This window comes from Myotis yumanensis, unplaced genomic scaffold, assembly GCF_028538775.1.
Source record: "Myotis yumanensis isolate MYYU_CA2020_CCGP unplaced genomic scaffold, mMyoYum1.0.hap1 SCAF_1, whole genome shotgun sequence".
Classification (NCBI taxonomy): domain Eukaryota; kingdom Metazoa; phylum Chordata; class Mammalia; order Chiroptera; family Vespertilionidae; genus Myotis; species Myotis yumanensis.
The window spans coordinates 1,180,111-1,193,318 of record NW_027223752.1 but is presented as its reverse complement, the minus strand read 5'-3'; positions in this window follow the sequence as shown (position 1 = coordinate 1,193,318).

Here is a 13,208-nt window from a genome sequence, read left to right as displayed (position 1 = left end):
TCCGGGTACCGGGACCCACCACCGATGCCCCCCCCCCCCCCCCCGCCTGCAGACAGCACCGCCCCCGCCCATCAGCTGCTCTGGGCCACACACACACACACACACACACACACACCCCGGGCCGGAAAGCGCGGCTGTCTCCCCCTCCCCCCGCACACACACTCACTGCCCACATGCGCTCCTGGAAACACGGACGCGGACGCGGAGCCCTGGTCCTAACACCAGGGCCGGCCACACCCGCAACTTCGGTTGTCCGCACGCACCGCTGCGGCACTTCGGGAAGCACACGCTCCCACCTCACACCCGGGTCCCCCGAGGGGACGGGACACAGCCCCGCAGATTCTGGAGGTGCACGCGGGACGTGGAGTCACCTAGGGACTCAAGGCTCAGCCACCAGCCGCCGACTCCATGCCTCGCCCACCCAGCCAGGCGCGCGGTGGGACCCCGAGTCCCAGCGCTGCCCTCTCCGCCCCGGCCGATCGCCTCCGGCTCAGGACGCAGCCTGGAGAGGAGAGGGAGATGGGGCGGCAGCAATGCGGAGGGCGGGGGGGGGAGCCCGCGAGTCCCGCCGCTCAGGACCGGTGCCTCCTTCCCCGCGCCGCACCCTCAGCCACGGGAGCCGCGCCGCAAAGTCGCGGGACAGCGCCTCCTCCGCCAGCGGTCCCGCCGCCCTCCCTCACCTTGGCTCGCCGCCGCAGGAGGTGGTTAGTGAAGCCCAGGATGATCTCCGAGTCCAGGCAGAGCGCCCCCATCTCCAGCAGGCTGGGCGCCTTGCGTGGCGCGCCGCGGGGCTGCTCGGGCGGCCCGGGCAGCGCCATGGAGGAGCGGAGCGCGGGGAGCGGCTCCCAGCTCCTCCCGCCGCCGCCGCCGCCACCTCCCCGCCCGCGCGCTCACTGGCCGCGCGCCCGCCGCCGCCGCCGCCGCCGCCGCCGCCGCGCCCCGCACGGCGCACAGCCGCCTGCCAGGCCCCCGATCCTCGGCGGCCCGCGCCCGCGGCACCTGCGCTCGCTTCGCGCCGCGCGCCCCCGCGCTCCGGCCCCGCCCGCCAGCGCCGACAGCGCCCCCTCAGCCCCGGCGGCGAGCCAGATACCCCGACACGCGCCCCGGAGGACGAGATTCGGGAGGGGACGAGGGCCCCACTCGCTGTGGGTCCTCATCCCCCTGCCTCGCACCCCCCTTCTTGGTGCCACGGCCCCGCGGCTCAGGGAGGGAGGTGGCCGCGCTGCTGAGCTGGGCTCCGAGAAACCTCTGCCGACAGGGGGCGTGTCGCAGGCCCTTCCCCTCCCCTCACCCCCCACCCCCCTCCTCCAATCCTCCCCGAGTCTCTGCGCCCTGGGGTCCCAGTCCCCGGAGACGGGTCCGGAGCACAGTGACCTTGAGCTCCCCACTCGGTCTCTGGCCGCCCCCACACCACGCCGCCACCTCGGTCTATGGACCGCAAGGCCCACCCCAGGACCCCAGAGCAGCGCAGTGGGACCTGTGCCCCTCTGTGCTCCACTCCAAACCCCAGTTCCACCGCCACCCGCAGCCTCTCCGCCCTGGACCCGGACCCCTCGGGCCGCTCCAGTGACTCCCTGCGGCGCGGGGGTTCGGTCTCGGCCCCTGGCGCGGCCACATCAGGTCGGAATCAGGGGCGGGCGCGCTGCCTGCCCGGCTGCAAACTCAGGCCCGGATCCCGCGCTCCTGCTGCGCGCGCTGGGCCCAGCCGCTCTCGCGTGCTCGCAGGCGCCCCCTGCGGGCGCAGGCGGAGCGGGCCAGCCGCCTGCTTGGGGAGAGGAGCAGAGAGGCAGGGTCGCCTAAATCAGCTAGGCCCTCGGGAAAGGTTTGGGGAGTGAAGGGGTCGGGGAACACTGCCCAGGGGAGATGGGCCGTGATGGGGCCTGTACGTAAACGGCAAGGAGATTGGAAAAGGGGGCCCGGAGGTCAGGACGCTGGGGCCGCTCAGATGGCAGGACAGGACAGCTTGGCTGGGTGCTGAGGCTGCGCCCTTTCTGGCCCCTAGGGAGGACCATGGAACCTCCCTACCCCACCCCCACTCACCAGTTCCTCCCCTGGCTCCCCCAAGTGGCAGCTGCAGGCTGTCTCCACCACCCTCCCCTCCCCACTCCCCACCTCCCTCCTACCCCCTCACACACACACCAGCTCATCATAAACCCATCCGTGGGCCACAGAGTCCCCCCCCCACCCCGCCCCCCAGGCCTCGGGTCAGGAGCGAGGGCCACCCCTGGCCTGGGGCAGAGATCAGGACAAGCCATGGGGGGGGTCCCCTCATTCTCGCTCCTCCCTGTCCCTTTTCCACCGCCTCCTGCCAGCCCCTGTGGTCTGGATTGGGAGGAGCTAGGCTCCTGGAGGCCGACCTGGGCCCCCGCCTTCCTCCCTCCTCCACCCGCTGCTGGCGCCCAGGAGCCTGTCCTGACCCCTCCTCTCCTCCAGGACCCTGAGCCCCCGGAGGGGCCTCCCTCCTGGGGACCGGCTCCCTGGGAGGAGCCGCCTCCATCTCAGCGGGTTGATTAAAGTCGTCACAGGGTTGTTTTGAACATTTAATTTACCAGGCACTCGGCGCCGTGAGAGCTGCCCCCGGGGAAATCTAGGCCCAGCGAGCAGAGGCAAACCCTCACCAAGCACAGCTCAGGCCCATTCATTGCTGGACTCGCCTCCCATCAGCCCCAGTGGCGACACCTCGGGAAGGCAGGGCGACCCTGGGCTGGAGGGTCAGGTTCCTGCACAGGCCTGGGGAGACGAGTCCTCATACCCCTCACCCCCACCTGCTGGGGACATGGGGGACCCCCCCCCCAATGCACATGCACATGCACACGCATTCCACACGCAGACAGCCCCTCCTGGGCCCACCAGCCAGCTTTCCAAGAAGGGACCAGGCCCTTTAGCCAGCGGTTGGAGAGCTGAGTGCCGCCACGCTCCCACAGGCCTGCAGGGCGGAGACTGCAGCAGTCACACTGCGACGGTGGAAACCTGGGCCGGAGGAGAATGGACAACGTGGACGCTGGTCAAAAACCAGGGCTCATCTTTGGCTGCGCACTGAAGGGTCCCGGGTTCCATTCCGGTCAAGGGCACGGACCTCGGTTGCAGGCTCCTCCCCGGCCCGGGCCCTGGGCGGGGCGCATGCAGGAGGCAACCCATCAATGTGTTTCTCTCACTCACATCAATGTTTCTCTCTGTCTCTCCCTCTCTCTCCCACTCTCTCTACAAATCAGTGGGAACATATCCTCGGGTGAGGAATCTAAAAGAACACCAGGGCTCGTGCAAAGCCGCCCCAAACACAATGTGCACATGACCCGGCTTGTGTGTGTAGAGACCATCTGTGCCCAGAAGGGCCGGGACCCTCCCTGGCAGCCATGAGAGTCCTCACCACTGGGGAGAGGGGAGGCTGGGCCCCGGAGGGACCTTCCTTCCCATTGCGTCCTCCCGGCCGACTCGAGCTGTGTGGGGTGTGTAACCATGACCGGCCGGGTTCCATAAGGAGGCAGGGAGGCTGGGAGTGCCCGGGCTGCCAGGCAATGCCGAGGCCCGTGCCAGGACCACATGGGACATGGACCCATCCTCGTCCCCTCGAGGGTGGGAGGGTGAGACCTTCCCCCTGATCTCAAGGGGCTTCCCCAGGGCTGGTCAGCGCAGCAGGGCCCCTGTCACACCACTCCTGGAGGCTGGGCCCGTGCCCAGGGAGGGGGGAGGATGCCCAGGGGGAGCAGCCAGCGACCACAGCCCAGTGAGCCTCGGAAGGAAGTCATCCTGCTCAGGCTGTGCCCCCCGCAGCCTGAGGGCAGGTGTCAGGTGCGAGGGGGTTGCTGTCACTGTGCCAATCCTCCTCAAGGGCATCTGCTGCTGGGGGAGGCCCATCGGTCAGGGGTATTTTCCTGACCCCCATCTTGCAGATGAGGAAACTGAGGCAGAGGACTCATCCCAGGCACTGCACCGAGGCTGCCACCCCTGCGTTCTGCTGCGGCCTCCCTCCCGGGTGCCAGCGCCCGGCCGCAGGAGTGCAGCCTGGAAGGGCAGGGAAGGTTGTGAGCTGGGAGCTCCCCGAAGGGGGCGGGGCAGGTGCAGAGGATGGTCAGCCCCGCAGCCAACTGAGGGTGAGGGTTTGTCCGGTGGAGAGAGAGAGGCCAGCGGGGTCAGGCCGGCCTCTGGAGATGGGTCACTCAGCCAGCCCACAGCCCTCCGGCCCTCTTGCCCTCTGCCCACCCGGACCAGCTCCTCACATCCGGAGGCCCAGGCCCAGACTCTCAGCGCCGCGGGTGCCGCGGTTTCAGCACCTCGGCCAGCGCCCGGCCTCACCTCCTCCCGCGGGTGGGCTGGGCGTCGGGACCTGGAGGTGTTGCGTGGTCCCCTCTTCATTTACTCCCGCACTCGCTCCCGAGTCCGCCTGGACTCCCGTTGCTGTCATCGCCCCGCTCTCTGTCTCCAGGTCCGCCTGTCCCTTGAGGGTGTGTCCACAGTCAGACCTCCCCTCTGCCTGGGCCTCAGGCCCCAGGCCGGCCACCCGCCTCTTCACTGCGAGGCCCCGCCTGGGGGTTCTGAGCCCATTGCCGCCTCCTGGGGTCTGGTCTCCGCACTGCAGCCGAGGGGGGGCATTTAAGAAGGTGACGGTGTGCTCTGGCCCTCAGCCTGCCCGCCAGGGCGCCCAGGTGGGGTCTCCAGCTCTCTGGGCCCGTCGCCCCCTCCATGCCCAACCCCCAAGTCCTACACATCGCCTGTCCGCTTTGCCTGGGCTTCTCCCGCACAGCTGGCCAACTCCAACTCCAGGTCAAAGTCAGGTGCCACCTCTTCCAGGAAGGCCCCCAGCCCCAGGCAGAACGAGGCCCCAGTCCTCGCTCTCCTGCCAGAGCTGGGCTAGACTCACCTCCGGGCGCCCAGAGCCCAGCTCCACCTCCGCCGAGCACTCCCGGGTGTCAGTGGACATTTAAGGAAAGCAGGCAGCCGGGCAGGGAGGTGGGCAGGTAGCAGGAGCAGACCCCTCCTCCCGACCCCCTGGGTCAGACTGGGGGAGCCAGGACCCTGGGAGCCAAGCTGTGCACCCGCAGCCACATCTGGAATGGGGGCACTTCCCAGCGCAGCCAGCAGGTGGCGCACCTGGGCCACAGTCGCTGGTCAAAGGAAAGTACTAGTATGTGAGGCCACCGGGTTCCGTTTCCCTCTTATGCAGATGGGGAAACTGAGGCCCTGAGCGGGGCAGGGCTGCCCTCCCACCCCCGAGAGGGAGCGGGGTGCCAAAAGGCCCTGCCGCCCCGTGGCCTCCCCAGCATCCCTTCCACACCCTCCCTGTGTTCATCCCACCCCATGGCCTGGGCCTGCCCACCCACCCCACACCCCTGCCTTCCTACTCCGTTCTGGTACCTGTGCCGCCGCCTCTACCCACCCAAGCCCTGGGCTCGGCCTCCAGCTTGAGAACAGGCATCGAGCGGGGCAGAGGGTCACGTGGGGGCCGGAGTCCCACGGAGCTCCCGGGCCCCTTGCCTCGGGCTGTGGTCCGGAAAGCTCCGGAAAAGCCCCCGGGGCAGCTGCAGCGCCACCTTGTCACTACGCCAGACACGGCCCGGCCTCGCCACGTCCCTCCCGACCTCCTAGTTCAGTGGTCGGCAAACTGCGGCTCGCAAGCCACACGTGGCTCTTTGGCTCCTTGAGTGTGGCTCTTCCACAAAATACCACGTGCGGGCGCGCACGTACAGTGCGGTTGAAACTTCGTGGCCCATGCGCAGACATCGGTATTTTGTGGAAGAGCCACACTCAAGTGGCCAAAGAGCCGCATGTGGCTCTCGAGCCGCAGTTTGCCGACCACTGTCCTAGTTCATAGGTCGATGCTCACCCACTGAGCCAGGCTCCGGCGGGTCTCCCATACCGGACACCCATGTTGGGCTCCTGCGGGAGCAGCCAGTCCATGTCTCTCTTACTTCCATGTTTCTCTCTCCCCGCCCGCCCCCCCCTTCCACTCTCTCTGGAAAAAGCAATGGAAAAAATATCCTCAGGTGGGTGGTTTTTTTTTAAGTTTAAAAATTACCAGACGCACAAAGAAACAGAACGACATGAGGAGAAAAACCAGATGACGCAGATGCCAGCGTTCGCAGGCCAGAGCGTGGGGACCATCTTGCGACCGTATTTCCGTGCGTTCGGGGGACGCGGGTGCTCGGGTCCATTGAGCAGAGGAGACCCCATCAGACTCCTGCGGGTGGACAAGGCCGTGTCCCGGATGAAAATGACACGGTGGGACCGGGAGCGAAGTAGACACTGCAGAAAACACACGTCGGTGGAGTTCTCCGGAACTGCTCTCGATGACGCAGAAAGCGAGACTACGCGCGTGAGGGGAGCCGCGGGACGGCGAGTCCACCCCAGGCAGCTGCGGAGGGAACAGGAAAGGGAAGCAAATGAAGTGGAAGCAGGAGCAGGAAGGAGCAGAGGTCAGAGTGGAAAGCAGCGAAACAGAAAACTCACAGAGAAAATCAACGCAACCAGAAGCCGGTTCTTGCAGAAGATCAATAAAAATGATAAACCGCTGGCCAGGCCGAGAAAACACCAATCATCAATATTCAGAATGAGAGGGGCCTGGCCGGGAGCCCGGTTGGAGAGAGCGTCGTCCCGGGGCGCCAAGGGTGCGGGTTCGATCTCCGGTCAGGGCACATACAAGAGGCAGCCAATGAGTGCACAGATAAGTGGAACAATGTCAATGTTTCTCTCTCTCTCACTCTCGCACTAAAATCAATTTTTTTAAAAAGAATGAGATGGAACATTGCCACAGAGCCTACAGATATTAAAAAGATCATAATGGAGTTTTTTATTGATTTCAGAGAGGAAGGGAGAGGGAGAGAAAGATAGAAACGTCAATGATGAGGGAGAATCATGGATCTTCTGCCTCCTGCACACCCCACACTGGGCATCGAGCCCGCAACCCAGACATGTGCCCTGACCAGGAATCAAACCGTGACCTCCTGGCCCAGAGGTCAACGCTCACCCACTGAGCCAGGCCAGTGGGCAATAATGGAGTTTTATGCCGGTAACGCTGACAACTTAGATGGACAGATTCCTGGAAAGCTAGGAACTGCTACAACTCAACTGAGAAGAAACAGGCTGAACAGCCTGCCTCTGTTACAGATGCTGAATGCGCTGCTGAAAATCTCCCAACAGAAAAGCAACATCGGGGCAGAGCTCAGGGGCAGGGCCCTGGGACAGGGACTCGGGGGCAGAGCTCAGGGGCAGGGCCCTGGGACAGGGACTCGGGGGCAGGGCTTCAGGGGCAGGGCCCTGGGACAGGGACTCGGGGGCAGGGCTTCAGGGGCAGGGCCCTGGGACAGGGACTCGGGGGCAGGGCTTCAGGGGCAGGGCCCTGGGACAGGGACTGAAGGGTCACAAAGAGCCAGGCTGGCCCTCTGGGTGGAGGGTCCGCTGGCTTGACTGCGCGAGGCTTCACGGCGCACACACATCGAATGTCATCAGGTGACGCCGTAACATGGGCAGCTCGCCATGTGCCCTCACACCGCTATGAACTGGACAATGATGAGCAGGGTGTTCCCCAAAGACTGAGGGAGGCTCGAGGAAACTTCATTTGGACGTGTCCCCCCGTCCATGTCCCCCAACTGTGTCCCCCCGTCTGTATTCCCCCATCCATGTGCCCCATCCATGTACCCCCATCCATGTCCCCCATCCGTGTCCCCATCCGTGTCCCCCATCCATGTCCCCCATCCGTGTCCCCCATCCGTGTCCCCATCCGTGTCCCCCATCCATGTCCCCCATCCGTGTCCCCCATCCATGTCCCCATCCATGTCCCCCATCCATGTTCCTCTACCTGTATCCCCCATCCATGTACCCCTATCCTTGTCCCCATCCATGTCCCCCATCCATGTCTCCCTATCCGTGTCCCCCATCCATGTCCCCCTATCTGTGTTCCCCCACCCGTGTCCCCCTACCCGTGTCCCCCAAAGCCTCTCAGACCACAGCAGAAGCTCAGCCAGGTCCCGGCTGGCCCGGGCCCTCCCAGGTGGACAGGTCTGTTTTCTCAGGGTTCACTTGTCACTGGGGGTGTGGAGAAAGTGAGGAGCCATCCCCTGTTCTCCTCCCACAGTGGCAAGTGGACGGCAGTGGCGGCAGTGGGCGTAAGCCCTCACGGGTGGCCAGGGCATACGGGCCCGGCAGGGAGGCTGTGCCCACTGGGGGCTCCTCAGCTGAGGACCGGAGGGCCAGCAGGACGCAGGGCATCCCCTGTGTCCCCTCCGTCCACCCTGTTCTCTGGCTGAGGTCTAGCCCCTCAGCCTCAGGCCTCAGGCCTGTCACCCTGGACTTGGGGCAGATTCGGATCCCGGATCCCACCCGGCCCGGTGCCTCCCTAGCCCAGCAGCCCCGCCAGCCCTCGGGGCGACTCGCCAGGCAGCGGCTTGGGAAGCGCGGGCTCGGAGGCTGCCTGGTGGAGCTATGTGAACAGAGAGCAGCGGCTTGGGAAGGACAGAGGTTTATTTCTCTGGCGGAAAAGACGAGCAGTCCCAGGAGTGAGGGCCACTTGTCCCCTGGCCGGGGCTCCAGGACTGACTCGGAGCTGCAGGCGGGAGTCCCGCTCACCGCGTGTCGGCCCTATCTCCGTGGCCCCCGTCCGCTTAGCTCGGGGGTCTGGCTGGGCCAGGAGGGGGAGGACGGGGCAGGTGCACTGAGCAGAGCCCCACGCCAGCAGCCCGTGTGCTAGGAAGGGAGGCGGACCTGCCCCGCAGGGTGAAGGCAGGAGAGGCTGGGATGCAGGGGCCAAGACCCAGGAGGACTGGGCTTGTGTTTGCCAAGCAGGAGCCGCCAGAGACCCGGGACTGGAGGGGACACTTTTGAGATGCCACCCCCTTGCCACCCGGCTTCCCCCACCAGCCCTCCCACGGGAGCTCGGGCCCAGGCCAGCATCTGGGGGTTGGGCTGCATCACCTCCGAGGACCCTCCAGTAGCCCCATGAGGTGGGTGCCGCTCCCTTTAACCAGAGAGAGGGGGTGCTCTGCGGGAGGAGGGACTGGCCAGGTCACCTGCTCATAGGCAGCAGGGCTGGGATGTGAAGCCCATGGACTCTCCCGGCCCTGGGGGCGGGCGCGGGGCGGGGGGGGGGGGGTCCTCGGTCCTCCTACCCTAACCCTCCAGCCTCGCCCCTCCGGAGGACCAGGGCCCCAGCCAGGCATGAGGGGAGCAGCCAGGGGGCCTGGGAGAGGCTGGGAGCAGGGTGGAGTGGGCTGCCGGGCCTGGGGGCCGGGTCCCCTCCCCTCTCTCACCTCCCCTCCCTGAGGCAGCTGCTCCAAGCGGAAGGGAGGGGGGAGGCGGGAGCAGGTCTGCTGAGTCCTGGAGCCCTTCCCTGCGGAGGGGCGCTGTGGCAGGGGTGGGGGCCTCCTGAGACCAGAGCCACAGGCAGGGCTGAGCCAGGCCGCCTGGTCCTCGGGGATGAGAAGGGAGATGCCCCCCGAGGGAGGAAGGACTGCGGCTCAGGACGCGGTTCGGTGTTGGATCAGGTGTTTATTTCCGTGGGTCACAGCGTGCACAGCCACCGCGGACAGTGGCCCAGCCCCAAACAGCACCGGAGGCCCCCAGGCCCGCTGCGAGCCCAGGCTCCGGCCACCAGGTGTCACACCAGGTGTCCCGCCCTCCTCTGCACCCCGTCCCTGTCCCAGGGACCCCTCGTTCATTCGCGCTCACCCGACGCCTGCGCGCCCCCAGGGCCCTCGGGAAGTGCGGGCTCCGTCCGCACAATCCCAGCTGCTCCCAGCGCCCGGGGGTGACCAGCTCCCGGCCAGGGGGGCACCGGCTGCACCTCGCCAGCTCCGGGAGGGCGGAGCGCACCTCGCCGGCTCGGGAAGCCGAAGCCAGGGCGTGCCCTCCCTCCGCGGGGCCCACCGCCAGGTCCCGGCTGGGAATTCTGCGGAGTTTCGAGAAGGGTGGGGCGCTCCAGGCGCTGGAGGGCGGCGGTGGCGTCTCCCGGCCGGCAGCGCGCCAGGAGCGTGGGGGCGGGGGCGGCCGCAGCACCAGGCGGCTCCCCGCGGTCCAGTGGCCACCAGCGCCGGGCATCCCCACGTCCGGCCGCCTCCCAGCAGCACGCGCCCCTCGGCCAGGGCCGGGCCGCCGGCGCGCCACACCGAGCTCGGAGGAGACGGGCGGATCCGGCGCGCCCCTGCCCCTGACTCTGCGCGGAGCGGGGCCGCGCGGGACGCGCCGTCGGTGTCGCCTAAGCAGTCGGTGTCGCCTGCGCCGCCGTGTCGCTGCCGCCGCCGTGCGCGCCGGGGCTAGTGGTCCTAAACATTTCACAATTGCGCTACAGACTGTTGAACTGTTGAGAACCACTGGCCCCGGCGCGCTATCCGCCGCCGCCGCGCTGCGGAGAGAAGCCCGCCACCCGCCCGGGGCCCGCCCTGCGCTCCGTGCGCCCCGACAGCCCGACGGCGCAGGGGAGCACAGCCCGGGGCCGGCCCGCCCGCCGCGCCGCGCCGCGCCGCGTCCGTCCGAGGAGCCCCGAACCCCTGACGTCCCTGCGCGTGGCCGGCGGTGCGTCGTTGCCGCGGAGGCCAGCACGGCGGCGCCTTTTAAGCCACGGCCGAGGCGCCCTCCCCCGCCCGGAATGCGCCCGCGCGGCGCTGGCCCGACCGGTTCTTCCGGGCGGGGAGGCTCCCGCCGGCCCGTGGGTCCCGCGGCGGGGTCGTATGCAGCCGGTACCTGCGGGTGCGCCCCTGCGGGGGTGGCCCTGACTCACCGGCCGTGGCCCCGCCCGGCGCACCTGGCGTCCCCCGGGTCTGGCTCCCGGTGGGGGGGGGGGGGGGCCACGCCCGCACCGTCTGGCGTGGGGCGGGGGCGGGTGACACAGGCCGCCGGGCCCGGGAGGCCGGCGGGAGGACGCAGCCTGTGGGCGGGGGCCGGGCCTGGGCTGCGCGCCCATCCCTGTCCCTCTCACTTCAAAGGAGCTCGGTGGGAAGGGAGGAGGGGAACAAAGAGAAAGTGAAACCAGAGGTAGCGAGCGCGCCTGCAGGTTTCTAGGTCTCAGACCCGTGTCTTCCCAGAGGGAGGGCGGGGGCCGAATCCAGCCCGGCACCCACACTGGGCGCCGGTCCTGCCCCTCCCTCCCACAGGGGCCCAGCCATGCGCCCCCCCCACACACACACACACTGCTCCATGCCCCATGCCCTGCGGTCTGGCCTCCTGGTCACCTGGAGATGCGGGGAGGGGGGGCCAGGGTGACGGTCACAGTGAGCTGCCCATGGCAGGCGCACGGGCGGGGGGTTGGGGGGGGACAGGGGGTTCAAGCTTTAGGGAAGAGAAAGCTTGCCAGGAGGTGGTCCCGAAAGCCCTTGGCCACCTGGAGCCAGGGGTGTAGCTGCATGGGATGAGGCTGGGCCCAAGTCCAGGGACTGCACATTAGGGAAACTGAGGCTCAGAGAGGGGCAGCGACCTCCCGGAGGTTTCACGGGCCCGGTGGTGGGATCAGGGGCTGGGGCGGGGCGGGGGGGGGGGATCGTCACAGAAGTGTGTGATCAAGAGGAGCCTAGGCATTCCTGCCCCCAGACCTCCACCTCGTGGGCCAGAGGAACCCCCTCTCCATCCCCAGCTCGAAGCCCTGGGACAGCCCAGTCCCAGGCAGACCCCCCTACACGCCCTCTCCTGCCTGCACCGTCTCCCACACCAGAGAGGCTGGTGAGAAGGAAGAGGGGATGGGAGGATTGAGGTGTGAGCGGAGGGGAGGCGGGGCGGCCTGGGCAGGGCTGCTGAGAAGCCTGGCTTTATGATGGAAAGCGCTGGGTGATGGCGCTAGAGATTCAGAGATAGGCCGGGACGGGATCCGCCAGGAGCCAAGCCCCACCCAGAGGGAATTGCTAGGTGTGAGCTTGTGGGGGAGGCTGGTCCCTCGGGCACTCTGAGGGGCCCTGGCTGCCTCCCACGCTCACCCCGCCCTCGCCATGCCAGGCCTTGCTCCCCGTCTCAGGCCAGCCCCACTCCACGTCCAGGAGCTGAGGAGGCCCGGTCAGTGCCAGGCGGGCGTATCGCCAGCCTCCACGGGCAGCGTGGGACCCTGTGCGCACTGGGCCTCGCGTCTTCAGCTGTAAAGCGGTTGGGCCAGGGCCCCTCAGGGGCATTCGGACAAAATAAGCTGCACGTGGCATCGTCTGGGCGGGGCTGTCCCATGCCACGGTGTCCTGCTCACCAGCCTGGCCCCCGGGGCCACTCGGGGATTCTCGCAGGAGCTGGCCTGGCTCTGGACACAAAACAGCCTGAGGAACTTTCCCACTTGCCCCTGCAACTCCCCCAGCTTTCTGAGGTGGGCCGGGCCCGGGCCGCTCACCTGGACAGTAGGACTCTGTGTCCCCGAGTGTGGGGGCCCGAGAATGGGGTCAGCCGGCCGGCCCTGGGGGCGAGGGGGAGCGCCTGGATCTGCTGGCCGAGCCGCCCCTGCCGCCCGTGACCCACTTGGAGAAGGGCCGGCTGGCAGTGTCTCCTCCGTGGGCACGCAGGACAGTGGGCGTCTCGGCTGTCAGGACCCATCCCAGGACAGGGCTCCGCACCAGCAGGCCAGCACCTGCTCGGGGCGGGCGGTGCGCTGTGGGGTGACAGGAGCGGCTTTCACAATCCCTCGTCCCCAGTCCCCTCGGAGCAGGGCCAGAGGCGGGGGGGGGGCGGGGGGGGCGGCCCGAGAGGACGGGTGCCCAGCTTGGGCCTCCACCGGGCCTTTGTCTGGCTGCCCGCCCCCACCCTTCTGAGGGTCCCAGCCCCCCAGCAGCCACGGGGCTCCTCCAGCCCCTCCCCCCCCCACGGCCCCCACACCCCACCGTCAGGTGTGGGGCAGAGGCCCAGGACCCACCGTGCCCACGTGGCGTCACTGGTTGTGCAAGGCCCTGGCACAACCGGGACTGGGTGAGAATCTGGGCGGCGGCCAGCCGGGCCTGGGAACCAGGCTGAGGAGCCTCGGGGCGCAGGTGGCGCCGCCCCCGGCCTGGCCCACCTGGGAGAGGCCCCAGCTGCACGGCGGGTGCCAAGGGTGAGCTCTGAGTTCATGCTTTTGCCCCAAACCTACAGGGCACAGGCTCTCCACCCGGGGGCACAGACAGATGTACAGACAGCTGAGACCCCTTCTGTGGGTAGTTGAAGAGGTGCCAGGTGCTGGGGGACCTGGAAGGAGGCAGCCCCCGGCTCCTCAGGCCCATCAGGGAGGGATGGGGGGGTGTGGGGGGGCGGGGAAGGGATCCCCTGGGCAACCCAGGCAGAGT